The following is a 13,013-nucleotide window of genomic DNA, read 5'->3' as shown; positions in this document are numbered from 1 at the left end:
TATAAAAGTGCGTTGTCTTATTATATAAGAGAACACTATATGGGTGAGTGGCAAAGTAAATTGAATATACTCGAATGGGAGACAGCGTGTCCAAAAACTACTATAGGATGGTCAATGGGCCGGCCGTCTGCTATTGACATATGTCAGTAGAGAAGATATTATCCGTCAAATTTGTTTCTTTATTCATTTATTTGAATACGAGACTTGGCTCCGCGGTTAATATTTTAAGCCCAAAGATAATAACGTTGAAACAAAGGCCAAGTTTCTATTGTACATAGAATAACAAATTGTTTCCGAATTTTATCGTTAATTTTAGGAGGTAGGCTAACATGATTTATATTATATGTGTATTATTAAATAATAATAGTACATAAAAGTCTACCAAAGAAATATAAAAATGTAATTATGAATACATTTTCAATATTAATATCAACTTATATTGTTGATAATAAAAAATAGCTATTAAGAGAGTTATTTAAGAAATTATATAATATATAATAAAGAGTATATATATAAATAATATATAAGTATATATTATTTAAGAAATAAATATAGTAGTAATAATTATATATATACACTCGGTTCTATTTTATATATTACCAGAGACTTATATGGATATATATAGATAAATTTTAAATCTATCGTCAAAATACAAATGATTAACTCAATATCTTATATTGGTTAAACAAAAATTGTACATGTGTGGATACAATATATTATGTATGTCGAACAAAAATGATATTTTAGAATGAAATGTGCATATATAAAGAAAATATATGAAAAATAAATATTGTGTTTATAAAGAATATGATTCTTTTTGACATCAATAAAAACTTGTTATTATTAGTGGCGAAACAAGTATAAATTGGAAAACAAACGTATACGAATGCTATATAAAAATGGCCGTATTCGATAGAAATAAAATCTATAACAACATATATATTGCTAATTTCTATTCAAAAAATATGAATGAAATATGAATAAAAACATTATTCTGGTTGATCCTGCCAGTAGTTATATGCTTGTCTCAAAGATTAAGCCATGCATGTCTAAGTACACACGAATTAAAAGTGAAACCGCAAAAGGCTCATTATATCAGTTATGGTTCCTTAGATCGTTAACAGTTACTTGGATAACTGTGGTAATTCTAGAGCTAATACATGCAATTAAAACATGAACCTTATGGAACATGTGCTTTTATTAGGCTAAAACCAAGCGATCGCAAGATCGTTATATTGGTTGAACTCTAGATAACATGCAGATCGTATGGTCTTGTACCGACGACAGATCTTTCAAATGTCTGCCCTATCAACTTTTGATGGTAGTATCTAGGACTACCATGGTTGCAACGGGTAACGGGGAATCAGGGTTCGATTCCGGAGAGGGAGCCTGAGAAACGGCTACCACATCTAAGGAAGGCAGCAGGCGCGTAAATTACCCACTCCCAGCTCGGGGAGGTAGTGACGAAAAATAACAATACAGGACTCATATCCGAGGCCCTGTAATTGGAATGAGTACACTTTAAATCCTTTAACAAGGACCAATTGGAGGGCAAGTCTGGTGCCAGCAGCCGCGGTAATTCCAGCTCCAATAGCGTATATTAAAGTTGTTGCGGTTAAAACGTTCGTAGTTGAACTTGTGCTTCATACGGGTAGTACAACTTACAATTGTGGTTAGTACTATACCTTTATGTATGTAAGCGTATTACCGGTGGAGTTCTTACATGTGCTTAGATACTTGTATTTTTTCATATGTTCCTCCTATTTAAAAACCTGCATTAGTGCTCTTAAACGAGTGTTATTGTGGGCCGGTACAATTACTTTGAACAAATTAGAGTGCTTAAAGCAGGCTTCAAATGCCTGAATATTCTGTGCATGGGATAATGAAATAAGACCTCTGTTCTGCTTTCATTGGTTTTCAGATCAAGAGGTAATGATTAATAGAAGCAGTTTGGGGGCATTAGTATTACGACGTGAGAGGTGAAATTCTTGGACCGTCGTAAGACTAACTTAAGCGAAAGCATTTGCCAAAGATGTTTTCATTAATCAAGAACGAAAGTTAGAGGTTCGAAGGCGATCAGATACCGCCCTAGTTCTAACCATAAACGATGCCAGCTAGCAATTGGGTGTAGCTACTTTTATGGCTCTCTCAGTCGCTTCCCGGGAAACCAAAGCTTTTGGGCTCCGGGGGAAGTATGGTTGCAAAGCTGAAACTTAAAGGAATTGACGGAAGGGCACCACCAGGAGTGGAGCCTGCGGCTTAATTTGACTCAACACGGGAAAACTTACCAGGTCCGAACATAAGTGTGTAAGACAGATTGATAGCTCTTTCTCGAATCTATGGGTGGTGGTGCATGGCCGTTCTTAGTTCGTGGAGTGATTTGTCTGGTTAATTCCGATAACGAACGAGACTCAAATATATTAAATAGATATCTTCAGGATTATGGTGTTGAAGCTTATATAGCCTTCATTCATGGTGGCAGTAAAATGTTTATTGTGTTTGAATGTGTTTATATAAGTGGAGCCGTACCTGTTGGTTTGTCCCATTATAAGGACACTAGCTTCTTAAATGGACAAATTGCGTCTAGCAATAATGAGATTGAGCAATAACAGGTCTGTGATGCCCTTAGATGTCCTGGGCTGCACGCGCGCTACAATGAAAGTATCAACGTGTATTTCCTAGACCGAGAGGTCCGGGTAAACCGCTGAACCACTTTCATGCTTGGGATTGTGAACTGAAACTGTTCACATGAACTTGGAATTCCCAGTAAGTGTGAGTCATTAACTCGCATTGATTACGTCCCTGCCCTTTGTACACACCGCCCGTCGCTACTACCGATTGAATTATTTAGTGAGGTCTCCGGACGTGATCACTGTGACGCCTTGCGTGTTACGGTTGTTTCGCAAAAGTTGACCGAACTTGATTATTTAGAGGAAGTAAAAGTCGTAACAAGGTTTCCGTAGGTGAACCTGCGGAAGGATCATTAATGTTTTAATATCCTTACCGTTAATAAAATATTTGTTTATATTATAATAAATACATTATAGTATTACAAATAAAATATGAATTGCCAAAATGTATATGAGATCTATTATAGATCAAATGAAATTTCGAACAAGCAAATCGAAATAATGCAAATATTAAAATTATATATTGTATTTAATACATATGAGAGAAATTAATAAGCAGCCAAAGCAAACAAATAAAAATTCGAACAAGCAAATCGAATTATTAAAATAATAATATTAAATTATTATTGTATATCCTTACCGTTAATAAAATATTTGTTTATATTATAATAAATACATTATAATAATACAAATAAAATATGAATTGCCAAAATGTATATGAGATCTAATATAGATCAAATAAAATTTCGAACAAGCAAATCGAAATAATGCAAATATTAAAATTATATATTGTATTTAATACATATGAGAGAAATAATAAGCAGCCAAAGCAAACAAATAAAAATTCGAACAAGCAAATCGAATTATTAAAATAATAATATTAAATTATTATTGTATATCCTTACCGTTAATAAAATATTTGTTTATATTATAATAAATACATTATAGTAATACAAATAAAATATGAATTGCCAAAATGTATATGATCTAATATAGATCAAATGAAATTTCGAACAAGCAAATCGAAATAATGCAAATATTAAAATTATATATTGTATTTAATACATATGAGAGAAATAATAAGCAGCCAAAACAAACAAATAAAAATTCGAACAAGCAAATCGAATTATTAAAATAATAATATTAAATTATTATTGTATATAAACACAATTAAAATACTGTGTGTATATGGACCATAATATACACGCGTTGCGATATGTATTGTTCATCTCAGTTATGCGCATACATTGGATAATGCAACAACCTAAAATGTACAATGTTGTACCTGGTTTTATACAGGTTAATGTTTTATATAAATTTCAATTTATATCGCTAAAAAAGTATTAATATATATATATATATATTTATTTACAATAAATGCAATTTAAAAAGAAATACTTTGATATATATTGGTTATATAAAACTAAGACATTTCGCAGCATTCGTTTTAGGTATAAAAATAAATTTATTGAAGGAATTGATATATGCCAGTAAAATGGTGTATTTTTAATTTCTTTCAATAAAAACATATTTGACAAAATTAAGAAACCAATTTATAAAACTCTAAGCGGTGGATCACTCGGCTCATGGGTCGATGAAGAACGCAGCAAACTGTGCGTCATCGTGTGAACTGCAGGACACATGAAAATCGACATTTTGAACGCATATCGCAGTCCATGCTGTTATGTACTTTAATTAATTTTATAGTGCTGCTTGGACTACATATGGTTGAGGGTTGTAAGACTATGCTAATTAAGTTGCTTATACAAATTTTATAATGAAATTTTATAAGCATATGGTATATTATTGGATAATAATAATTTAATTATTTTATTCATAATATTAAAAAATATATGAAAAACATTATCTCACATTAGTAAATAATTTGAATGTGAAAAACGAAGAGAAATATTTTCTTTTTCAATCAAATGATACTGAGAAATGTCTAGCATAAAAATTTATCTAGAATTGTCTCTTATTAATGATTAGAAAATAGAAAACCGTTGACAATATTATTGTTCTTCGTTGATTCGTTAAATCAAACAAATGCCATTTATATACAGATATTATTAATATAACGAATTTAATAAAATGTTTTATCATTATATATAAAGAATTAATTGCATATAAAAGTTATACACAACCTCAACTCATATGGGACTACCCCCTGAATTTAAGCATATTAATTAGGGGAGGAAAAGAAACTAACAAGGATTTTCTTAGTAGCGGCGAGCGAAAAGAAATCAGTTCAGCACTAAGTCACTTTGTCTATATGGCAAATGTGAGATGCAGTGTATGGAGCGTCAATATTCTAGTATGAGAAATTAACGATTTAAGTCCTTCTTAAATGAGGCCATTTACCCATAGAGGGTGCCAGGCCCGTATAACGTTAATGATTACTAGATGATGTTTCCAAAGAGTCGTGTTGCTTGATAGTGCAGCACTAAGTGGGTGGTAAACTCCATCTAAAACTAAATATAACCATGAGACCGATAGTAAACAAGTACCGTGAGGGAAAGTTGAAAAGAACTCTGAATAGAGAGTTAAACAGTACGTGAAACTGCTTAGAGGTTAAGCCCGATGAACCTGAATATCCGTTATGGAAAATTCATCATTAGAATTGTAATATTTAAACAATATTATGATAATAGTGTGCATTTTTTCCATATAAGGACATTGTAATCTATTAGCATACCAAATTTATCATAAAATATAACTTATAGTTTATTCAAATTAATTTGCTTGCATTTTAACACAGAATAAATGTTATTAATTTGATAAAGTGCTGATAGATTTATATGAATACAGTGCGTTAATTTTTCGGAATTATATAATGGCATAATTATCATTGATTTTTGTGTTTATTATATGCACTTGTAGGATTAACAATGCGAAAGATTCAGGATACCTTCGGGACCCGTCTTGAAACACGGACCAAGGAGTCTAACATATGTGCAAGTTATTGGGATATAAACCTAATAGCGTAATTAACTTGACTAATAATGGGATTAGTTTTTTAACTATTTATAGCTAATTAACACAATCCCGGGGCGTTCTATATAGTTATGTATAATGATATTTATATTATTTATGCCTCTAACTGGAACGTACCTTGAGCATATATGCTGTGACCCGAAAGATGGTGAACTATACTTGATCAGGTTGAAGTCAGGGGAAACCCTGATGGAAGACCGAAACAGTTCTGACGTGCAAATCGATTGTCAGAATTGAGTATAGGGGCGAAAGACCAATCGAACCATCTAGTAGCTGGTTCCTTCCGAAGTTTCCCTCAGGATAGCTGGTGCATTTTAATATTATATAAAATAATCTTATCTGGTAAAGCGAATGATTAGAGGCCTTAGGGTCGAAACGATCTTAACCTATTCTCAAACTTTAAATGGGTAAGAACCTTAACTTTCTTGATATGAAGTTCAAGGTTATGATATAATGTGCCCAGTGGGCCACTTTTGGTAAGCAGAACTGGCGCTGTGGGATGAACCAAACGTAATGTTACGGTGCCCAAATTAACAACTCATGCAGATACCATGAAAGGCGTTGGTTGCTTAAAACAGCAGGACGGTGATCATGGAAGTCGAAATCCGCTAAGGAGTGTGTAACAACTCACCTGCCGAAGCAACTAGCCCTTAAAATGGATGGCGCTTAAGTTGTATACCTATACATTACCGCTAAAGTAGATGATTTATATTACTTGTAATATAAATTTTGAAACTTTAGTGAGTAGGAAGGTACAATGGTATGCGTAGAAGTGTTTGGCGTAAGCCTGCATGGAGCTGCCATTGGTACAGATCTTGGTGGTAGTAGCAAATAATCGAATGAGACCTTGGAGGACTGAAGTGGAGAAGGGTTTCGTGTGAACAGTGGTTGATCACGAGTTAGTCGGTCCTAAGTTCAAGGCGAAAGCCGAAAATTTTCAAGTAAAATACAAATGCCAAACAAATATATATATTATATAAAATCTAGCTAAATTAATATACTTGAATAATTTTGAACGAAAGGGAATACGGTTCCAATTCCGTAACCTGTTGAGTATCCGTTTGTTATTAAATATGGGCCTCGTGCTCATCCTGGCAACAGGAACGACCATAAAGAAGCCGTCGAGAGATATCGGAAGAGTTTTCTTTTCTGTTTTATAGCCGTACTACCATGGAAGTCTTTCGCAGAGAGATATGGTAGATGGGCTAGAAGAGCATGACATATACTGTTGTGTCGATATTTTCTCCTCGGACCTTGAAAATTTATGGTGGGGACACGCAAACTTCTCAACAGGCCGTACCAATATCCGCAGCTGGTCTCCAAGGTGAAGAGTCTCTAGTCGATAGAATAATGTAGGTAAGGGAAGTCGGCAAATTAGATCCGTAACTTCGGGATAAGGATTGGCTCTGAAGATTGAGATAGTCGGGCTTGATTGGGAAACAATAACATGGTTTATGTGCTCGTTCTGGGTAAATAGAGTTTCTAGCATTTATGTTAGTTACTTGTTCCCCGGATAGTTTAGTTACGTAGCCAATTGTGGAACTTTCTTGCTAAAATTTTTAAGAATACTAATTGGGTTAAACCAATTAGTTCTTATTAATTATAACGATTATCAATTAACAATCAATTCAGAACTGGCACGGACTTGGGGAATCCGACTGTCTAATTAAAACAAAGCATTGTGATGGCCCTAGCGGGTGTTGACACAATGTGATTTCTGCCCAGTGCTCTGAATGTCAAAGTGAAGAAATTCAAGTAAGCGCGGGTCAACGGCGGGAGTAACTATGACTCTCTTAAGGTAGCCAAATGCCTCGTCATCTAATTAGTGACGCGCATGAATGGATTAACGAGATTCCTACTGTCCCTATCTGCCGACAGTGCGGACAAACTGGCCACAGTGCACGCGAGTGCCAGAAGCCGGTGGACTGCCGGAACTGCCGGTTTAAGGGCTACCCGTCGGGACACCACATGCTGTCCCCGGGATGTCCCGTATATGCGGCAGTGCTTGCGAGGGTGAACTCTAGACATTAATGTTTAGGTTCATCCAAGCAAACTGTGGTCGAGGACGAGCGGCGACCATCGAGCTCGGAGTCCGGTTGCTTGAAAGCAAGAGTCTGTTCGCACTGGTTCAGGAGCCTTACGCAGGTGACGAGAGGATAGACGTGTTGCCGGATGGAGTGCGAAGCTTCGTCGATCGGCGAGGGAAGGCAGCCATCTTTGTCAGCCACCAGGATGTCATCTGCATGCCAGTGGAGCCGCTCACCAACAACTACGGCGTGTGTGTGTGCATTAAAGGAAGTTTTGGCTCAATCTTCCTTTGCGCCGCATACTGCCAGTTCGATAGCAGACCAAATGGTAGACCGAACCCGCAACCGGATGAATACAGCTACAACCTCCAGTCGTACCTAAGGTACTTAGATTCTGTCCTGCTGCTGGCCAGCAGTACTCCAGCAATCTTCGGACTTGACGCGAACGCAGCGTCCCCCATGTGGTTTAGTAAACTCCCTCCTCGACCGGAGGGACTAACTAACTACTCCCGGGGTGAGCTGCTGTCCGAGTGGATGCTGACGAAGGGAGCGGTGGTCTTGAACCAACCTAGTCAAAGCTACACGTTCGATAACATAAGATCGCACAGCGATATCGACGTGACATTCGCCAACTCAGCAGGACATATGCTAGCCACATATGAGTGGAGAGTGGACGAGTGGGAATTGAGTGACCACAACGTAATTTCCGTTGTGGCCAGCACCTCGACCGCGAATGCCGTTGGGAGATTATCTCCGGTACCGTCCTGGAACTTCTCCAATGCACGTTGGCGTCTGTTCGAACAGGAATTGGTGAATAGGGCAGCCGAGATTCCGGAAGACTTCCAAGGATTGCCGCTGGACCAACAAGTGTCTAGACTCCGCAGGATGGTGCACGATGTGTGCGACCTTGCGTTGGGAAGGAGAACGCCCGGACAGCCGAGAACGAGGGTAAGTTGGTGGACCGCTGACCTTTGCGCAAAGCGCCGCCAAGTCAGGAGACTCAGGCGCCGTCTTCAGGATGCCAGACGCCATCAGCATGATGACGTGGCCGAGCTGACTGTAGTGGAGCTGAGGCTTGCCACAGCCGACTACAGGAAGCTTATCGTGAGGACCAAGGAGAACAGCTGGAGACGCATCGTGGGAGAAAACTCGCACGATCCCTGGGGGCGCGTCTACAAGATGTGCCGAGGTCGCAAGAGACGGACGGAGATTGGGTGCCTCCGCGTGAATGGCGAGCTGGTCACCAATTGGAGTGACTGTGCGCGAGTGCTCCTCCGCAACTTTTTCCCAGCTGCGGAGTCTGACGCACCGATTGCCCCCGTGGAGGAAATCCCACCGCCCTTGAATGTCTCGGAAGTTGATGCTTGTGTCGCCAGGTTGAAGAGCAAGCGCTCGCCTGGCATGGACGGTATCAACGGGACGATTTGCAAGGCTGTGTGGCGTGCCATACCTCAGCATCTGACGGTGCTGTATTCAAACTGCGTCCGGTCGGGGTACTTCCCCGCAGAGTGGAAATGTCCACGTGTAGTGGCACTGCTCAAGGGACCCGACAAGGACAAGTGCGAACCGTCGTCATATCGCGGAATTTGCCTGCTGCCGGTTTTTGGCAAGGTGCTCGAGGCCATTATGGTGGATCGTGTGAGGGAAGTTCTTCCGGAAGGCTGTAGATGGCAATTCGGATTTCGCCAAGGACGTTGTGTGGAGGACGCTTGGATGCACGTTAAGAGCAGTGTTCATGCCAGCCCGGCGAAATACGTGCTCGGAATTTTCGTGGACTTCAAGGGAGCCTTTGACAACGTGGAATGGAGTGCTGCATTGCGCCGATTAGCCGAACTGGGATGCCGAGAGATGGGCTTGTGGCAGAGCTTTTTCTCAGGCAGAAGCGCAGTGATCCGAAGCAGTTACGAGGCAGTTAATGTTCCCGTAACTAGAGGCTGTCCGCAGGGATCAATCAGCGGCCCATTTATATGGGACTTGCTGATGGACGTTCTGCTCCGACGCCTTGAGTCGTACTGCGCCTTGAGCGCGTACGCGGATGACCTGCTGCTTCTCGTCGAGGGAGAATCCCGAAGCGTGCTAGAGACAAAAGGAGCGCAGCTAATGTCCATCGTAGAAGCGTGGGGGATGGAAGTCGGCGTTGCCGTCTCCACCAGCAAGACGGTGATAATGCTGCTTAAGGAGAACGCCCGCCCACCTTTGGCACGTAATCCTTCGGGTGTGCTTAGTCGGCCCCCAGCGGTCAAGCTTGCTGGAGCAAGCTTGCCGTATGTAAGCAGCTGCCGGTATCTTGGCATCACGGTCGAAGAAGGCTTGAAATTCTCCAAGCACTTCACCTCGCTCAAGCAGCGAATGACCGGAGTCGTTGGAGCATTGGCGCGTGTGCTTCGAGCAGACTGGGGATTCAGTCCTCGAGCCAAGCGGACCATCTATGCCGGACTCATGGTACCCTGTGTGCTATTTGGTGCCCCGATATGGTATGTCGATACGACGCAGGAAGTAGTGGCCAGGAAGCGACTTCTTTCTTGCCAGAGGCTCATCCTGCTTGGTAGCCTCCCGGTTTGCCGAACAGTGTCTACTGTGGCACTGCAGGTTCTTGCTGGCGCTCCCCCGCTTGATTTGGTCGCCAAGCAAGTGGCAGCCAAATACAAGCTTAAGCGTGGATACCCGTTGGAGGAGTACGATCTGTGTTATGGCGAGGACCTCACAAGTCTTAGCCGAGGGCAGATGAAGGTGCGTACTGAGCAGTGCATACTGCACGCGTGGCAAGACAGATGGGATAGCGTAGAGTCATCCGGCCGGGTGACCTACAAGTTCATCCCGGATGTCGAATTTGCCTATCGCGATCCTAACTTTGGATTCACGATGCGTACCGGATTCTTGCTTACAGGACATGGATCGCTAAACGCATTTCTGTTTGGTGTCAGAGCGTCGGGCACTGCCGCATGCTCATGTGGCGACCCATATGAGGACTGGCAACATGTTCTATGCGACTGCCCGAACTATGAAGATTTGCGAGACCTCGATGGACTTGGTGTGCAGCAAGTTGGCGAAAGATGGATTGGATTCGATGGCATACTAGCGGATCAGGAGAAGACCAGAAGGCTTACAGCGTTTGCCGAGGAGGCGTTCAACCGGAGGAGGGACTCTTAGTCCTCATCCCTGCCGTGTGGTAGCAGCGAAGAATACTGCCACAGTCTGTCATTGCTTGTCGTAGGAGGCGACTAATATGACATGGTTGCCCCATCCGAGCTTGTCGGAGCTGAAGGGGTGAGGCCCACCGAGCCTGTAATTTTCGGTACCACGGGTTGAGCAGTTATCCAAGGCTGCTCATTGAGGTCGGCCCCCTTGTGGGAGTTTCGTGGTGGCTGTGGTTGACACCTATATCGCGGGTAGAGTCCCCGGGCTCGACGTGGATGTTGCGTTTATACAACTCGGGTGCTGCGACCCAAAGAACAGTAGAGATTTTAGATAGATCTCGCCCCAACGCAAGGGGAAGTGCTTGCCCGACAAGCAAGTACTTAAATTGCTACTGGGGTGGTTGCTATGTACATAGCTATAGCTTCTAGTCCGGGGCGTTGGTCTGGCGCTTAACCTAGACCCGCTGCACTATATGCTCCAAAGTGGGCATATGTGAGTGCCGTGGTTGTAATCCCTTTAGTGTGGAACACGCCACGTTAAATAAGTTCGGAGGGATCCGATTCCCACTGTCCCTATCTACTATCTAGCGAAACCACAGCCAAGGGAACGGGCTTGGAATAATTAGCGGGGAAAGAAGACCCTTTTGAGCTTGACTCTAATCTGGCAGTGTAAGGAGACATAAGAGGTGTAGAATAAGTGGGAGATATTAGACCTCGGTTTGGTATCGCCAATGAAATACCACTACTCTTATTGTTTCCTTACTTACTTGATTAAATGGAACGTGTATCATTTCCTAGCCATTATACGGATATATTTATTATATCTTATGGTATTGGGTTTTGATGCAAGCTTCTTGATCAAAGTATCACGAGTTTGTTATATAATCGCAAACGAATTCTTTAATAAAACGGTGCATTTATGTATTTTTGATTTGAAAATTTGGTATAACTCCAATTACTCAGGTATGATCCAATTCAAGGACATTGCCAGGTAGGGAGTTTGACTGGGGCGGTACATCTCTCAAATAATAACGGAGGTGTCCCAAGGCCAGCTCAGTGCGGACAGAAACCACACATAGAGCAAAAGGGCAAATGCTGACTTGATCTCGGTGTTCAGTACACACAGGGACAGCAAAAGCTCGGCCTATCGATCCTTTTGGTTTAAAGAGTTTTTAACAAGAGGTGTCAGAAAAGTTACCATAGGGATAACTGGCTTGTGGCGGCCAAGCGTTCATAGCGACGTCGCTTTTTGATCCTTCGATGTCGGCTCTTCCTATCATTGTGAAGCAAAATTCACCAAGCGTTGGATTGTTCACCCATGCAAGGGAACGTGAGCTGGGTTTAGACCGTCGTGAGACAGGTTAGTTTTACCCTACTAATGACAAAACGTTGTTGCGACAGCATTCCTGCGTAGTACGAGAGGAACCGCAGGTACGGACCAATGGCACAATACTTGTTCGAGCGAACAGTGGTATGACGCTACGTCCGTTGGATTATGCCTGAACGCCTCTAAGGTCGTATCCGTGCTGGACTGCAATGATAAATAAGGGGCAATTTGCATTGTATGGCTTCTAAACCATTTAAAGTTTATAATTTACTTTTTAAACGACAATGGATGTGATGCCAATGTAATTTGTAACATAGTAAATTGGGAGGATCTTTGATCACCTGATGCCGCGCTAGTTACATATAAAAGCATTATTTAATACAATGACAAAGCCTAGAATCAATTGTAAACGACTTTTGTAACAGGCAAGGTGTTGTAAGTGGTTGAGCAGCTGCCATACTGCGATCCACTGAAGCTTATCCTTTGCTTGATGATTCGATAATAAAATTGCATAATTTATTTGTTGTGTTGAACTTCTTATATAAAGTTCAACCAACAATCTATTTGTATGCATTGATTGTTTGCTTGGCTTTGTGGCGAATTTTTAATCTTTTATATATTACATTCCTAAGGTCTAGATTTTCAAGTAAGAGACCAATTTGATTAACATATCAATATAAGTACAACTCGACCATCTAATAATAACAATATGAATCGTCATCTTATTAGTGACGCGAAGATTGGCAAACATATAATATAAAAATATTCCTAAGGTCTAGATTTTCAAGTAAGAGACCAATTTGATTAACATATCAATATAAGTACAACTCGACCATCTAATAATAACAATATGAATCGTCATCTTATTAGTGACGCGAAGATTGGCAAACATATAATA

At 40.7% G+C, this 13,013-nt stretch overlaps 1 non-coding gene and 2 pseudogenes across 1 annotated transcript; all 3 read left to right on the top strand.

Moving 5' to 3' along the window:
- Positions 1–991: 991 nt before the first annotated feature.
- On the top strand, positions 992–2,986 carry LOC127011907 (small subunit ribosomal RNA). The gene has a single exon (XR_007765365.1). It is a non-coding gene; the product is annotated as a small subunit ribosomal RNA (ribosomal RNA).
- A 1,203-nt stretch (positions 2,987–4,189) lies between these two features.
- Positions 4,190–4,368, top strand: LOC127011865 (5.8S ribosomal RNA; annotated as a pseudogene).
- A 402-nt stretch (positions 4,369–4,770) lies between these two features.
- On the top strand, positions 4,771–12,614 carry LOC127011964 (large subunit ribosomal RNA; annotated as a pseudogene).
- The last annotated feature ends 399 nt before the right edge of the window (positions 12,615–13,013 follow it).

The sequence above is a fragment of the Drosophila biarmipes genome, unplaced genomic scaffold (assembly GCF_025231255.1).
Source record: "Drosophila biarmipes strain raj3 unplaced genomic scaffold, RU_DBia_V1.1 ptg000016l, whole genome shotgun sequence".
NCBI lineage: Eukaryota > Metazoa > Arthropoda > Insecta > Diptera > Drosophilidae > Drosophila > Drosophila biarmipes.
This window is presented reverse-complemented; position numbering and strand designations above follow the sequence as displayed.